Raw genomic sequence first — 14,730 nt, forward strand, 5'->3', positions numbered from 1 at the left:
ATTTTCTCTGCAGAGTTTCATTTATTCTACATTAACTTCAAGACAGAAGGTTTTAAAATTCTTGCCCAGTTTCTTCCTTCAAGGATAAATTAAGCAGTAAATAGCTTTTTTCCCCCCTCCACATAAATGATACAATATATTAATGTGAAACTTAAATACGGCTAAATAAATTACACGCACACTGAACAAAGCACATTTTGGAGATCTCTTCATAGAAAATGATTCAAATCATTAGTTAAATTCTCAACAGTAACACAATAATTCCTTTAGTACGGTTGTGATGTTTGTGAAAAATTACAGCAAAAAAACCCCCCAAAAAATAAGACTGCAGCATTCACACCATAACTGATTCAATATTTCCACAGTTCTCTTATTTGCTTTTTTCCCCGGTTCATACTCAATTCATGAAGCAGTTTATAATGTTTGGATATCCTGTAAACCAAAAAACATTTATTATCTATCATCAACAACTACAGTCTCTCTGTTTAGAATGTTAAATTCCTTAAAATCCACTAGAATTACACAGTCAAGTTCAAGGCCACTGACAAGTTCAAGTTTGGGAACTTGTTGTTCTAGTTGTGGCCTGCAGTTTTTTCAGCTCTGCTTTGACACTAACTACACGAAGCCCTTTTATTCAGGTACAGAGAAGGGAAAGAGCTATCCTAAATATATGAAATGTAGTGACTGGCTCAGAATTCTTTAGAGACTGTTCTACAGGCTCAATAGGTATTGCACAAATTACATTTGAACCTGCATTTACAGCAAACACACACACACACACACACACACACAAACGGTGGGGGAAAAAAAGAAAGCAACGAAAAGAAGAGTTTGAAAATATTCGATTTAAAACAAATTATAGTAAATGTATGGTTAATCATATGCATTTAGCTACACGTATGGGTGTGTGTGTGTGTGTGTGTGTGTGTGTGTGTGTGTGTATACCACGACTGGCCTTATTGTATCTGTAGCTGCAGTGTAGCTGATGTTTGCTTGAAAAATGCCTCAGTGTAGGCTGTACTAGACAGTTGGATTGGTCAGGTATACTTTTACAGAGAGAGAGAGAGACAGAGAGACAGAGAGAGGGAGAGAAAATACTGCAAACCCTCAGCGTCCTGCCATCTGCCTCGCAACATGCAACCTTCCCCTGGACTCCTGCCATCCACTACCAAAAAGGCCTTAGGGGTGGAGTAGTGATACCCTGCCAGCCAAAACCATGTGTCCACTGCTAGTTCAGCAGTGCTTATATTCATATGAATGAATAGAAATGACCTGTGTACACAGGAAACCTCAGTCTTTGATTAGTGTACGTCTTCAGAGACATCTACTTCAAATAAACTCTCGTTAGCAGCTTGAGCACACAGAGAGAAAGCAAAAAAAGCAACTAAAAAAAGTAAAATCCAAATGGGCCAAGGCACGATGATTTCCACCTTAAACGAAAAGATTAAAAAAATAATGATGACCGTATATTTGGACCCTTCTATGACAAAATACTACAAATTTGATATTTGTCAACAGAACCAGAGAATGATAACTGTTATATTAACACCTCACATCACTGATGCAAGCAGGGTCGTCGTTTTAATTTGATGAAATTAACAAAATAAAACGAAAAGGAGAATAAAATCCAATTTGCATTTCATCTGACGTACCATAAGTCAAATCATCAATTTTGCAATTTTTATTTTTTGTGGATTTACAACTGCACACACAGCTTTTCGCTTTCTCAGGTAATGTGCTTCCTTGAAATGACAACAAGGGACTATATTTTATGCATCAATATAAAAATGGGGTCAAATTGCGGGGTGTTCAAAACGCGAGTATTTGTTTATGCAAAGAAATAAGATAGAGATTCATTACGAATCAGGAAATAACGCGATCAACATTGAAATTAGGTGTAAAAATACCTTGCAAATAACAACGTGTTTGGACAGAATGATAGTCTCTATTCTCCCTTACTACACACTCAAGCTTTGCAAATACTATCAGGAAGACTTCAAATTCAAAGGAATGCAGTTTGTTTTTATTGAATTTTCACTGACAGTGAAGCTTGAGAGAACATTAAACTGATCAAACTGATCAGTACACCATGTACTTCTCTTCACACAGTACATACTAAGCCCGGACCGCATCACTCGTATGAAATACCTCCACAACTGTGGCCTTCCACTCATCCACTGATTACCATGTAGTAGTATTATCCTGGCTGCAATCGAAATGCGTTTAACGACTTTTGGTTTTGCATTCGTAAAATACGGCTATGTTTTGTTTACCGGTGAGAAAAGTTATTTAAAGAAGTGTTCTTTAAGTTGGATGTATAGATTTGCGGCTCGTAAATCCGCAGTCGAAGATGTGTCTGAACTACGTGGTCACGTAGGGTTTTACATTCAGATGTATAAATCCGCACTCAGGTAAAAGAAACTTTGTGTAAGAGCCTCAAGTGCATCAAATGTTTATTTGCACAGGATGCTTGTTAAACATGGAAACCTAGAATGTAAACACATGGTTAAACTTCCATCTAAACCACACCAGCGCACGATTTAGAACAGATATTACTCACCCATTTTTTAGTGCAACGATGGTTAACGTCCGGCCAGGATGCGAAATTCAGCAGCTTTTTCCGCTTTGTTCCACATCTCTGTCAGGAAGAGGAGAAAGCCATAAGCTTCCGCTGTGGTGCTGCTTGTAAGACCCAGCCTGTCCCCCTCTCAGCCGTGCCTCTGCCCCAGCTCCAGCCTGAGCCCCAGCCTCAATCTCAGCTCCAGACTCACTCCCTCCTCCAGCCAGTCTGAGCACCAAGTTCAAGTTTGACTTGCCTGCCCCCGGTTTGGTCCAGGCCTGGTGAGGCCTGAAACAATAGGAGGCCATGAGACCGTCTGTAGGGCTCCAGCTAAGCCTGTCTGCTAGTTAACACGTCTTTGGATGAGGAATGTTAGCAAATAGACAAATGCATGTCTGATGCATGCAAATAGCACAACCAGTCCAGTCACAGCCTTGGCTGGCCACATGAATAATTCAGCAGTCTATATGCTGCTCTCACACATCACTCCCTCCCTCTTCCCCAATGAAATGCCTTCACTTGAATAAGTGTGGCAAAGTATTCAAACCCCTGCTTTACCAACTGTCTTGCTCGTAAAATCACTTTCAGTATCTCCTACAAACAAAGTGGTCATGTAGAGACACAACACGCAGGGCTACGTCCATGTGCCTGGAACAATTTGAAAAATTGTGATCACTATAATTTCTTTCCCTTATTGCTTTTTAATGTCTTTTGTTTGCAGTTGGCACCTGTCCCAGAAAGAGCTCCGGCTCAGCACACCACTCATTCCTGTGTTAGGAGAGCGAGTCGGTGTGAAAGAGAGAGAGAGCAAGGGTGAGCGAGAGACACAGACTCAGAGACAGAAAGCGAGGACAAGGGATAGGAAAGAGAAGGAGACAGTATAGACGAAGGAGGTGCGGTACTTTATGCAGTCTCTGATGAATACGGATAACTCTTTAAAACACAGTTGTGTAACACGTTCTTATTGGCCACATTCTCCGATTGTCATCCATAGTGGTCATCAGGATCACGAGTCTACAGAAAGCAGGTTACCCATGAGAGATGGCGCCCCAGCACTCCAGGTGGAACAAGGACCATCACATGGCGAAATGCCACCTTGATGAATTACTATCCAAAAGGAAAACAAAAAACAAAAAACAAAAACTACATAAGTACCGGTAGAGACCCATCGGGGGAAAAAAATGGTTAGACGTAGTACATTCTTAGAAAATAAAACGCAGAAAAACAGAAAGAAGAGTGCCAAAATCCATGAGATGCAAAAATCATTGAGCCAAAAGTGAGAGAAGGCCGCTAAAAACAACTTGTTGCCAGGTTTTGCTGAGCTGCTGCGCAGCTAGTTGGAGGCAGAGGGTTAAAATCCAGCTAGTAGTGAGTGAAAAAAAAGCTCCATCTATGGAAGGGCGGGCTGTGGGGAGGCCCTGACTGTAGAAATAGCAGCAGACTTTTTTCTTTTTTTTTTTTTCCCTTGCAGAGCTTAAGTCTCCCCCTTGCATGTGGCTGGAGCAGAAAGAGGGGAGCCACCGAAACAGAGGGAGAAAAAGAAGAGAGAGAGAGAAAAAAAGAGAGAGAGAGGGGACGAGAGGAGGAGACAGTGAGCGCACACTGAAGGGGAGAAAAGCTCTGCTGATGATGAAATAGGAGGCGCGGCGGAACGCGCGAACCAGACACTTTTTCATCACACATCCAACACAGCAAGGAAGTGTATTTGCACTGGAAGAAACAAGGGAGAAAGAGGGAGGGAGCATAAGATGAGTGGGAGATGGAGACACAGAAGGAGGGCGAGAGAGCGAGAAAGAGAAGAGAGAGAGAGAGAGAGAGAGAGAGAGAGAGAGAGAGAGAGAGTGGGAGGGTGGAAAGCACTCAGTGTGGGAGGGGTGGAGGAGGAAGAATGACAGAGAAATCCACTCCCCCAGCAATGCGCAGACGCAGTGCACACACTCACGCCATACTGGGATACACTATACAGTACCTCTACTACTAAATCAACCAGTGAAAATAAGAGCAAGAAAAGAGAAAGAAGACATTCAGAATGGTCTGTCCCGCTGAAGGATCCTTGAAATATGCAAAACTTCTGAGAGCTGAATTATTAACCTTATCTCTTACTGTCGTGCCGCTCTCAGTCTTGGGAGCACACTCTGAAAAAAAGCACACATTCTTGGAGTGCATTAACTCTTTAGCATGCCACTGTGACTAGCGTGAACGCACAGAATAGACACACACACACAGAAACACACGTACACATGCACATACACACAGGAAAAGATAAGCTTCCAGAGTGTTTATTTCAGTAACATGTGGCAAAGAATGCACAGCTACCCTCCTCCCTGCCCCGGCTCTGTCAAAAAGCTGGCTGAACGCTGAAGCTGAACCCTTGCAGCTATTCTGGCACAAAGTCAAAAGGCTGATAAGCATTTTTGGGTGCGACTTCGCTGCTTTTCCTTGAGGAAAAACAGCTGCCCCATGCTTAGTAACGCACATTCAACAGTTCAGAAAACATTTCAAGAAAGCCCTGCAGATGCTGATTTGTCTTGTTTAAAATATGACGGTCAAAACTGTTTGTCCTGACTGAATCCGCTTCACCGAGAGCAAGCAAGACAGTGGGAGAAGCCGAGGGACGCAGCTACACGGCGTGGCTGTTTCCACCATCTTAGATTGTATTGATTATTCTTTGCTGTAACCTCGGGTCTCTCTCACACACACGCGAGCTCTCTTTCTCTCCCTTTCTGTCCCTCCCTCCCGCTTTCTGCCTCTGTTCTGCCACCTTCTCTACTCGACGATCAGCATTTGGCTTTTTCCATTTGTGGCAGATTACTGTAACGCTATTGTACAACAACTTCCTGCCTCTTTTGGCTCTGTTTCTAAAAACTGCACAGGCAGAGCTTGTGGCTTTAAACTTTTTCCCCTCGGGCCTTGAACTACAGGAACTCTATAAGGAAAGAAAAGGAGGAAGGAGATATGTAAAGTGTATCTGTTACTGAGGAACTATTTTCATTGCATTTCTGCTTTATTAACGGCGGGAAATAAAGGGGGACAACATGCCTAGCAGACACAATGAGAGAAAAAAAGGTGGGGGTTAAACTTTTCTTATATTTGTTTTTACTCTGTGATAACTTTCTGTTGATTTTAGAGGGCGATGCGTTATTAGTGGGGTTCAAGCTCCCACAGATTCGTCGAACATGGCTGCTACTGCTTCAGGCTGCCGGTTTGTGAGGGCTGCTTTCATAGCACGGCCACCACCCCGTTCCTCGCCAGCGCTCTTCCTCACTAGAGCAGCACAGAGACTGGACTCAGAAACTATACTCCCCTCTTCACTCCTCAAGTTTAAATAAAAACATACCGACAATACATACACATATATATCTATATCTATATCTATATATATATGTGTGTGTGTGTGTGTGTGTGTGTGTGTGTGTGTGTGTGTGTGTATATGTGTGTGTGTTTGTGTATGTGTGTGTATATATATATATATATATTAATATATATTTGTAGAAATAGAAAAGAGGAGAACGCTGTATTCGCTGTGTCGTAGTGCAGAACGGCTGGGTTTATTAGCTCTTCTTCTCTAAATGAGATATGTGCTGGATTGAAGCGACTGCACTGGCATGAGCTATAGAATCCTATTAGAAGGAGTGCAGCTGCACGTCACATCTCGCCATGCTTTTTTGCCAAATGAGAATCCTGTGACTTCATTATGGCTCCGATGTATAAACTGCATTATGTTATGATGCATTTGAGAACAACTTTTAATGTGTACATAGCTTTCGAACAATCAGTTTTAATACACTTTATACATACTTTTTTTCTTTTCACATACTTTGTGTAATGGGTTTAGTGTTCATACTGTCCTTACACAGACTGGATGTCATCAAGTTCATTCAAGGATAAAGTTTTGGTTTTGGCCTGCCACTATTTGTCATCATTTTTCTTGCTCTCTCGCAAAACTTTGACATTCATAATTGATCCTATTTTAGCAACAAACACATTGACGACTAATTAATTTTTTAAAAAATCAAAAGCGTCAGTGACATTACTTTTTAGAATTTTTTTCCCCAGCAAATTTACCACGATTATATTTGTTGTGACTGAATTCAAATAAGTTGAAGGTTTTTTAGAAGATCAGATAATGCAGGAGAATTAAATACGCGCACATAAAAGAACCGAAATCCCGAGAAAGCAGCAGCCTCTCATCAGGTGTAACCGTCTCTAATATCTGTGTGATAGAGAATCAGTCTGGCCCACAGTCAATACTTCGTGAAACAAAATGGCAGATGGCGCCATGTTAAAGCCTCACTCCACATCATTTAACTGTCTTTTTCAGGGAAAAAAAATACCTTGTTGGTTTAGTTGCTTTTATTTGCTTTTTTTTCCTTGCAACAATCACATGTACACTGCATTAAAAAATTGCACAATGGAATAAATCCCATCAAAATAGTAAATATTCAAATCAATATGTATATACTTACGATAAAAATATTAATTGCATTTTTTTTTACTATAAATACTAATATGCTTGAATGATATTACAACCACAACCAAGTTTCATCCCCAGATTTGTGACTTCTTAGCATCTTATCAAGTGTGTGTGTGTGTGTGTGTGTGTGTGTGTGTGTATGTGTGTGTGTACTGTGGTCTGCACCAGTCAGGAGGATATATATATTTTCTGTGGTTTTGCAGCCTCTTAAAATATGAGTCAGTCTCAGTTAATATCACAGAAAGTTCAGCTCAAGGTACAAGATGAGGACACATTACACATCGAAATAGTTTTCAACTACACGCACACAAACACACACACAAACACACACACACACACACACACAAAAAGAAAGTGAGGAAAGCTGCAGCAATGTGAAACTGCGGTGGGCAGGGGATCTGAAAAGGCAAACAATATTTGCACTTAGTCATTTGCAAACATCAAGGAGACATTAGGAGGTGGTGGTGGGGGCAGTAGTGATGGGGGGGCTCTGTGCTTGGTCAGCAACCACCAACATACTAGACATAATATGAGGCACATAAAACACATAGCTATTCTAATGGACTTATACAAGGGGATAAAAGCTAACCACAAGAGTAGCCCCACATTACAGGGAGAGACTTTTTTATTCTCCAGGAGCAGAGTCTATGAGGTGGTCTTGCTTAAGCCCTGCACGTGTCTAAACAACTTCTCTATTACACCCGAGACCTCTGAGGGCACTCCCCATCGAGCGAGGAACAAAGGCCATGACCCCTAGGTCAAAAGCGTTACACGGGAGGCCAAGCGGGCCCATTGAATGTTCCACTGCTGTTTGCTTTAAGAAGGTAAAGATTACGAACACATTAACTAATGCCGATTAGGGGGTTATCCCTCATGGGACAGGGGTCTCAGGGCAGCACATCACATCTTATTAACACAACCTGACCTTTGACCCAAGCAGTCACCTTAGGCAACTGACTGTGACCACCACTTTCGGCTCTCTGCTTGACACACACACACACACACACACACACACACACACACACACACACACACACACACACACACACACACACGGACAGCAAATAAAATGATTCCCAGTAAAGTACACCAAAGCGTGAGGAAACTAAATAAATACAAAAATATCATCGCCTTTTAGTGTCTGCTGTGCCGAGGCACATCTGCATTCTCCTGTTCAAAAAATCAAAGATGTTTCTCTTGCATGAGCAGACAAACATGCATCTTCATCTAATAACTTCTTAATTAAACCTGATCATTTTAAACACACTGTTTTCAAGGCCTCTGACGTCAGAGCACGTGCTCTACTGAAGTTTATAAAATGGGGGCATGTGAAATAAAGTTCTCCTCACAAAATGGTGGACTAACACATGCGCAGTATTGATGTCCCAGATTTATCATATGATGATGATGATGTCCCACATGATCGAATGATGAAACAAAAGTCAGGAATCATTGCTACATGTTTTCGTTCTGCCATGTTCAAATATAACTTTTGCAAAAGTAAAATCTAGTGCTAAGCTTGTTTAACCCTTGGAGTTCAGAGAGAGCAAGTCCATAAACACAGCTCAAGCTGAACCTTTTTGAACCAACAGCTCATTATCAGTTCGTTAGCAGCCGTTCCACCGTCATCAAAATATCACGGGAATATGAATGAGTTAGAATTTGAAGAATATCCTCAAATCTCAAGTTCATGTTTGAGTGGAAAAAAAAGAAAGAAAAAAACCCCGGCTTTTTTCAAACAGGTTGGATTAAAAAATAATATATATGTTAATGTAGAAAGCTTTCAGATTATTTATGAAATAATACATTTTTCATGCATGGTTATCAAATATATTCTATTTTTTATTTGATATTGGGTTAAAAATTGAGTCAATGAACTGTTTTCTGCTAGCCATCTTCTTTAAAATGAGCTCTTCTTTTACCATTTCAACAGAGGTATAATATTAAACTTTATCAGTGACATATATCTGACAAGTGTGTGCCACAACAAACATTGTAACAGACTGATTTGAGTTTAATGCACATCTAATTTCTGTAATTCACTTTGAGGTTCAAAGGTAGTTTATCACACAACTTTTGGTTTGCAAAAAAAACCTATTGAAGTTCGTACTTAATTTACTTTTCTTTCGGGGAATAATGCATCAATATTGCATGAAAAAATAACTCAATACGATTGAACTACAGTTTTGTCTATCATGGTCAGAAATACACTTTCATACGATTTTTAAGAAAACTGTGTGTGAAGTAACTTTTTGAAGTTTGTTGCTTGAAGAACATTGAAGAGATTTCAGCTCGAAAAAGTATGTCCACACAATTATGGAAGAGCAACTTCTGTCATTATTTCCGTGATATTAAAATCTGCATTTTTATTTGAATTTAAATTAATACATTTTGTTCTGATAAATTAAAATGTAACAAGACAGTTCTGTGTTTTCTCTGGGAATACATTTTAATCATTTGCTCGCACATTTTAATACATGAGATATTTCAGAATCACTTCATTACTTAAAAATGTATGAATGATTGAAATTGATTCGTTTTACTTTGTTCGAATTTACTTCAGTTGACTGAAGGGTACCCCCTAATGTGCTCCTCTCATCTCAAAGCACAAAGCAAAGCATTGATAGGCCAAACACCTATTAGCTGCTGCCTTCATATTTAAAAAAAATAATAATCTCATTAAATAAGAATAAATTACAATGAATGGTATATGCTTTGTTCATAATGCTTTCACCCATAGTCTACAGAATTTTTTTTACATTGGTTTGATCGATCCTTACAAAACTTAAAGCCCGAGATTTGACTCACCTTGCTGTTTCTCACAGGAAGACGAGGAGAAAAGAAGAAGAGGAGGAAAAGTGAGACTGAGAGGAAAAAGGCAGGAGAGACAGCTTCTCCTGGGAACAGGCTGGAAATTATGGACCTATTCGATATCAGAGTGGACAACCTATCCGAAGAGGGACGTGCCCTAACTGAAACTACTTCTGGCAGCCCATCAACAGCCAAACATATTGTCCTGGATCAGGGCAGCTTTCATACGGCAGGACGGAACTCAGGCAGCTTAAGCAAGAAAACCACATTAAGCTACAGGATCAATAATAATATTGATAATAATTTAGGAAGGATAATAATTTAAGTGCTTATCTATGTGATATAGATGGAGCTCTTAACTACGATCCCTTCAAGATTTCACTCATCCGACTTTTAACATGTGAGGGCAACACCCTTACAGAGTGCACTAGAACTTTCACACCTTGTGTTATTAGCTAATCAAAATCAGACGCTAACACAATCTCCTAATTCAACCGGATTCAAAATTCCAGTCAAGGCAGTTAAGAGCAAAAAAACAAAAACAAAAATGCACGCTTAAAAATGAACAAATGCAAAATCAATGTACAATTTATCGACGGTAATACCTTGGAAGTTGTTCTCCCAAAAGTTTAGTCAGTGTAATAAAAATGTATATTTCATAAAGATGATTGATATAACTTGGAAGTATTTAAACCGCAGCTTGAAAAAAAAAAAATCAAAACAGAACTACCAGGAAGAGAACCAGGACAAATTCTTAAAAGTAAATGACGCGTAATCATAAATAAGTCAATTCTCCTTTTCTGCCCACTTGACCAGACTGTGCAGGGCTTCTACATACCTTCTCTCTCTCTTCTTCACCTGAGCTCCCTCTTTGCAGTTTTCCCCCGAGGGCTGCTAATACCTACTTTAAACAGCCTTGGCCAATTTGTTTTATTCTTCCTCAACACGAAGCCAGGAGTGCACAGGCCTGGCATTTTAGGGGCCACGTCACAACGCCTGAGTCTGTGCCGCAGGGCTGCAAGAAGTCTAGCAACAAAGCAACACACACTGAGTGCTTCCCTGCCTCAACAAACACCCTAAGCATGCTGTTTTGTTATCTATGTCCAGCATCCTTGCTCCACCGAGAACAGCAAAACATGCACCTAATACGTTTTATCCATGATAAACATGCTCTTCTCCAATAAAAAGCCTCAGAGCATTCAAGCCCTGTATCATTTCACAGCACTTTCCCTCTTCTGGTTACCACATTAAAAGTTAGCACAGTCACAAAATAGCTTCGATCCGAGCCTGCAAACAAGCCTGAAGTGCTGCAAATACACATTCGGTTCCTAAATGAGGTTGCCTTTCTGCACAATAAAATAGCATCCGTTTATATGGAAAACGTAGATTTTGCAACATGATATTTTGGAATATAATTAGCACGACCTTTAGCGTGCCATTTTGAGCTTTTTTGTATGCAATCTCACATGAAAAACTGTGTCATGTCATCATATAGCCAAGTTTTGTCAAAGTTTGGTTGTTTTGATACAACAGCCTGCTGAAGCAACTTGTACCAATCAAGATGAGTCGGGATCTGTCTGCGAAGCACGTGGATATTTTTTAATGAGATTTTTGCAAATATGGACGCACGGTTTATAAACAAATGGATCAAATGATGTAAAAATGAACGGACAAGCAAAAATATGTACGAAAAAAACCTTACTTCAGAAATCGGCACGTTATTTATGTCCATATGGTGACAGAGGGATAAAACTGATGTGTGTAGTGCTGCTAAGGATATTAATCTATGGAGGAGAAAAGCAGCGCTTCATGGACAGCTGAGTAAACAAAGTTTTATTACAGTCTTTGAGCTATTTCTGCAGTTTAAGTGGCTCTTTCAATTCTAGTAAAATATTATTTTCAAGAAAACAAATAGTACTGTGCATGTATACATTTACGCTACATATTTCAGAGAATCTCAGCACTGGTAGGATACAGAGGGGACATTCCTGCAAACGCTGCATGTGCAGGTCAGTTTATGTTAATGTTAATCACTTGGCGTCTTTATGTGGACACGTTCGCATAAACAGATCGATTTTTCTTCTTCACTGTGTCTTATTTTAGCAGCGCTTCGAGAGCACTAACAATCTTGGTTATCTGGGGACAACTGGATTTTTAAAAGCAGCTGAAACTTTGGGGTGCAACACACACACACGTACATACACACACACACACACACATTCTTTTGTGTGTGTAAATAGCTGACTTGTCGGGGTTCTTTCAGAGAGAAGTGTACATATACTGTACACTGTTGTTTTGTTTTTTTCTTCAGGGTCAACCTGACTGGGCTACTTGGGAGAAATTGAACAACTCAAATCAAATTAATGTTTTAAAATGTTTGTTTTCATTCATGTAGAAATGTACTAAAAGAATAAAAATGAATAAAAAGCATTATATAGTGCGGTATTTAAACGAAGAGTGATTTAAAGAGGTTTTTTTAATTGAAATTGTGACCCGCAATTATTGTTTCTCATACTATAAAAACGATCTTATGGGAACAAGCAGCCCTGTAAATTACAGTTTTCTGCTGCTGAATACTAACAATACTTCCTGTGTGTAAATTCTATGAACTGCTTATGTAGCGCATTAGTGTATTACACTTGGTGTGTAGTGATTGTCTGGCCTGCCATCATCACCACCACCAGGGTAAAGGTGAGGACAACCTGTGGGAAACAACGACATGACAGGCCCTGACCTCTCACACCAGCTAAGAACATCAGAGGGTCACGCAGAGGACATGGCGATGGAGGGAGAAGTCAATCTTATCCTTCCGTTCTGCCACAGGCTTGTGTGCAGCGACAGCAAGATGAGCTACAGGGCTTTCCAAAATCCACACTGGTTTGGCTGGGAGCAAGGCATCAGGGCCGTGTGTGTTTCAAAGGAAACGCTGAGGAAAGCGTTTTTTGAGGCAGCACCCATGCACTTGACAGTGTGTATTAGCTTGCCTCACTCTGCCGCATCCCCACCCTGACTCAATATCCCCCAACACTAATATCTGTCATCTTTAGAAACTAAAAAAGCATTCGGGCCATCAGAGGAAAAAAATGTGTCCTTGTCTCATCTTGATATCGCACGCGGACAATATTTTGGTCAGAATCTCAACACATAAGAAATACCTCTGCTCTGCTAAGCTGTAGGGCCGAGGGGTTAAAAGACAGGAGGCAGCAAGAGAGGAAAGCATCAGCCAGCTCTCAGACTGCTGTCAATGGTCTCTGTAATGGGGGGGGGGGGGGGTAAACTGGCACAGAACCAAACACTAATGCCCCTTAAATGTCAGAGACTGCAGAAAGGAAGGGAGACAGCAGAAATGAAAGCACATTCATATTTCAGTGAGACAGATGCTGTAATGCATGGATGTCTCTCAGTGAGTGCACACAAGGACACTCAGGGCGGGGGGGGGGGCGGGGGGCAGAAAACGAAATGTAGAAATGTAGAAAAAAAGAGGGCTTCGCAGCAGTGATGGAGGCATCTGACGGTTGTGTCTATTCCACTAAGTTCAGAGTGGATCTGTCTCACTCACCCTCTCCCTCCGCAGAATCTGGTGGGGTGGGGGTCGGGGACGGGGTTGAGCCTGGTGTTGGGGGTGGGGTTGGATTGCTGGAGAGAGTGATCTTTTTTTCCAGCGGGGTGAAAGGCGGACGGTCATGTGTGCAGAGCTCATGACAAAAGGCCCTTTTATGTGCAGCGTATGCAGATAGAGGAGGCTCCTTTGTGCACAGATGGAGATCCCATGCCTGGGTCTGCCTGCGGCGGAGAGGGAAGGGAGGGTGGAGAGGGGAGTGTTGGGGAAGGGAAGGGAAGAGAAGAGAAGGGAGGGAGGAAGGGGTGTCTCTGGCACTGAGTGCCATCACTGTGTCTGGTGGGGGGAGGGGGCTAACCATGCCGTCCTGGTCCTGCCAGGTTCATGTATTAGGGAGGAGGGGCTACAAAGCAAGCTAAGAGGATACCAAGACTGGTAAAACCACGGTGGGATCTCAGAGACAGCCAGATCTGCTGTCTAATAAATGGAGCAAGGTCACATATTATTTGCAAATTATCTTTGATGTTTACTTTAATCTGTGAAAAGTACATTTGCCACATGTAGTGCTAGATATTTGTGACAGTACAGTAAAGTACTGGAAACTAACTGACCCTAAGTGAACCCACGATATACAATAACAACCATCAGCTACTTGAAACAGGTTGAACAATCTCACAAACTGAATATCTGACCTGCGTGCCGCGGCAACCTCGTCTGTGACTTGCACAATTATCTCTGTGACCTGTGTCAATGTGTGATGCCTGCAATATATCAATCTGTGGATAAGCATGCCAGCTAAAAGTTGAGTCCGTCTGTTCTATCCTGGTGTCACCTCTCCCTGAAGACGTGAGGTGACTCCCACTGACATCCCGTCTGCTGAGGAGACACCACATCCTATAAGCAGGCCTCCTCCCATTGACATCTTAACACGAGAGCCAGACAGATTCCTATCCTGCTAGGGCACCAAGTCACATGACCCGATGCACCAGTGGACAGATGGACATCACCCCCCATCCCCCCCTGACAAACCAAACCCCTCACATGAAGCTGAAGCTGCGGATACACTTGCATGTATGGATGTATGAAAGTGGAAGTCATGGTCAAGTCTTAAGGATGTCTGTCTGGGAATGCATTAACTAGCACTTTTGGTGGCTTATGAGTTTATGTTAGCTAGAGAGTGAGCTCATTAGCTCATTGTAGTAAGCTTGTTAGCAGAGGGGGGGACACAAACAGGCTTTTCTGCAATCTGCACCATCAACTTCTTCAAGGGAAACAAAGGAAATACACAATTAATATGAAGTGAATCCTGAGATCACCTTTAGTGAA

General features: G+C 41.4%; 2 long non-coding RNA genes across 3 annotated transcripts in view; one reads left to right on the forward strand and one right to left on the reverse strand.

Annotated features, from left to right (window-relative positions):
* LOC147259237 (uncharacterized) overlaps positions 1-14,730 on the reverse strand; it is a 47,981-nt gene that overhangs the window by 18,582 nt on the left and 14,669 nt on the right. Inside the window, exon 3 of one of the 2 annotated variants that reach the window (XR_015117192.1) lies at positions 2,561-2,638. The exons of the other annotated variant lie outside the window; for it this stretch is intronic. This is a non-coding gene — a long non-coding RNA (uncharacterized LOC147259237). The remainder of the gene's footprint in view (positions 1-2,560; positions 2,639-14,730) is intronic. 2 annotated transcript variants of the gene reach the window in all.
* On the forward strand, positions 5,197-10,566 carry LOC147259238 (uncharacterized). The gene is made up of 3 exons (XR_015117194.1): positions 5,197-5,626; positions 7,741-7,858; positions 9,860-10,566. It is a non-coding gene; the product is annotated as an uncharacterized LOC147259238 (long non-coding RNA).

Source organism: Aulostomus chinensis, chromosome 7 (genome assembly GCF_037954235.1).
Source record: "Aulostomus chinensis isolate RoL2024-O1b breed Wild chromosome 7, RoL_Achi_v1.0, whole genome shotgun sequence".
Lineage (NCBI taxonomy): Eukaryota > Metazoa > Chordata > Actinopteri > Syngnathiformes > Aulostomidae > Aulostomus > Aulostomus chinensis.